Source organism: Bos grunniens, chromosome 26 (genome assembly GCF_055505025.1).
Source record: "Bos grunniens cultivar Pamir isolate PY7600 chromosome 26, Bosgru_T2T1.0, whole genome shotgun sequence".
Lineage (NCBI taxonomy): Eukaryota > Metazoa > Chordata > Mammalia > Artiodactyla > Bovidae > Bos > Bos grunniens.
Window position 1 is genome coordinate 24066084 of NC_141190.1, and position 3059 is coordinate 24069142.

Here is a 3059-nt window from a genome sequence, read left to right on the forward strand (position 1 = left end):
TAGAGAAAAGCCCGTGCAGCAACAGAGACCCAACACAACCAAAAACAAATAAATCAAAGCAAAGACATATCTAAAAATCATTGGGAATTCCCGAGTGGCCCAGGGGTTAGGATTCCCGGCTTTAATTGCTGAGGGTCAGGATTCAATCCCTGGTTGAGAAACTAAGATCCTGCAAACCACTTCACTACGTCCTTTATGAGATAGCAGAATCTGGTGGACTGTAAAGAATAGGGGGTCTCTGGGAACCAATTTTTTTTCTTGTGAATTTGTTTTTATTGGGATAAGAAGGGTGGATTGGGAAATATCTCCGTGGGCTAAGGCCCATCTGGGAAATGTCCATTCTAATCTTCCTGGTACAGCTTTTGGAACACTCTGTTGGAGCTGCTGCTCTTGCTGCCAGATGCCTTCAGGTCCACTCCTTCTGAGCACCAAAATTTTAAAGCAGATCCATGACCAACATGGTAGGACTGCTTGGGGGGTCAAGGAATCCATAAATGCTCCTTGGAACTTGGAGTGATTTCTTTTGTTTGTAAGTAAATAATTCACCAAAGACTTTAATCAGCCTGACTGTTCTCAAAAGGCTAAACTAAGAGTTACCATACAGGGAATTCCCTGGCAGTCCAGTAGTTAGGACTCCACACTTCCATTTTAGGGAGCATAGTTTCGATCTCTGGCCAGGCAACTAAAATCCCTCATGCCTGCATGACTAAAAAATAAAGTTATTCTATAACCCAGCAATTCCACTCCTAGGTATATATTCAAGAGAAATGAAAATATATGTCCACTCAACAGCCCTTACACGAATGTTCATAGCAGCATAATTTATAGTAGCAAGAAAGAATTCCAATAGTCATCAAGATAATGGATAAACAAAATGTTGCCTGTCTATTCTGTGGGATATTATTTAACCACAAAGTGAAATGAAGTACTGAAACATGCTACATGAGTGAACTTTGAAAACACTTTTCTAAGTGAAAGAAGCCAGTCATAAAGGATCACATTTAGTATGGCTTTATTTATATGAAATGTTCAGAAGAAGCAAATCCATAGAGACAGGAAATAGAAGTGATTGCCTTTGACTGACGTGTCTGGGGTGAATGGGGTATGTATGTTTAACAGGTACAGAGTTTCTTCTGGGAGTGATGAAAGGCATGAAAATTTAATGTGGTGATGATTGCAAAAACCCACTGGACTGTACACTATAAATGAGTGAATTGTATGATATGTGAATGATTCTCAATAAAGATAGCTAAAAGTAAAATGGCAAATATGAAAATAGTATATTATGATTACATTAAACTTTCTCTTCAAAATTATATTCAAAGACTTTGAAGACAAAAAAGAGTTCATAAAAATCATGTAATAGAAATAATTCTTGAATTAAAAAAAAAAGTCCTCAAACTTTTGTTCATCAAAAATTTTGCCCCCCCAAAAATATTGTCCATCAAAAATAAGATGAAACTGGACCAAAGAAGCCAACTAAATAAGATTAAACAGTTTTTCTAACATGCTTTCATAAACCCACAGATATATGTCAGGTACACATCATCATGTGTTAAGGAATGTTAGATAGCTCCTTCCTGTCCTTAAAAAATAGTTTACAAGGGGTTTGTGTGCGTGTGTGTGTGTGTGTGTGTGTGTGTGTGTGCGTTCATCCGAGTGAGCTAACGAAATGTCTCCAACTGATAGTTTGAGATCCAAATATTTTAAAGTGTATAAGGCAGAGCTTTGTCATTTGGGGTGGGAGTATGGCTACATTGGTAAACACTCGATGTAGGTTTAGCTTAATTTAGACCGGATATTCTGCAAGATAAGGCAACCCATGGCTTCTTGGGCTTCCCTGGTAGCTCAGCTGGTAAAGAATCCACCTGCAATGCAGGAGACCCAGGTTTGATTCCTGGATTGGGAAGATCCACTGGAGAAGGGATAAGCTACCCACTCTAGTATTCTTGGGCTTCCCTGGTGGCTCAGATGGTCAAGAAGCCACCTGCAATGTGGGAAATCTGGGTTCAATCCCTGGGTTAGGAAGATCCCCTGGAGAAGGGAACGGCTACCCACTCCAGTGTTCTGGCCTGGAGAAACCCATGGACTGTATAGTCCACGGGGTTGCAAAGAGTCAGATACAATTGAGCAACTTTCATTTTCACTTCTCACATGGTTTCTTGGTTGAGACTACAATCAGAAGGGCCCATTGAGGAAAGAAAAGGAACCACTTTGTGGCAAACCACTGGAAGATATTTAAACAAAGCAACAATCTCCTTCAGATCACTTTAGGTCCAGATAGGTAGAGAATGCTTTAACTAAGCAATTGAGAGTGAATACTTTTGTATATTCACTGTATAAATCATCCAGCAGCCATTTCTTGGGTTTGGGAGTTTGTTTTTTCTTTATTTTCCCCTTGTAAGAGGATACAATGCTCTTCCACTAGAAATATTGGAATTCTAAGGCAAAACCTCTACTCAGCAGTAGTCAGAAAAGACTGGAAAAGCTGATAGCCTCCTTTCAGACAGGACTTTAGCCAAATCCTATGAATGTTTGTAAGTGACAGAAGAGCTTGCAATTTGGAGGATAGTGGTTCATGCCCTGCAGGATATTCAGGCAGGAGTGGACAAAGCATCAGTCAGTCACACACTCCAGTAAGAACGGACTCCCACAGTAGAGCCAGGTCAGGACTCCAGTGTTATAGGAGAACTGGGTCACGCTCATCTTGCTCCATGAAGAACAGTGTATTTGAACAGAGATAGAAACAGTTTGATGTAATAAGGCATAGGCACCTGCTGCATGCATGCATGCTCAGTCGCTTCAGTAATGTCTGACTCTTTGTGACCCTATGGACTGTAGCCCACCAGGCTCCTATATGTCCATGGAATTTCCCAGGCAATCTTCCCAACCCAGGGAGCAGACCTGGGTCTGCTGCATTGCAGGTGGATTCTTTACCACTGAGCTACGGGGGAAGCCCGTGCACCTGCTGGGCATAGTAAATAAGCACATTCCCATTTGTAAGTCAGAGCCTGTTACAGACCCAAGCACAGGAGCTGGGGAAGTGCGGAAATGGCCAC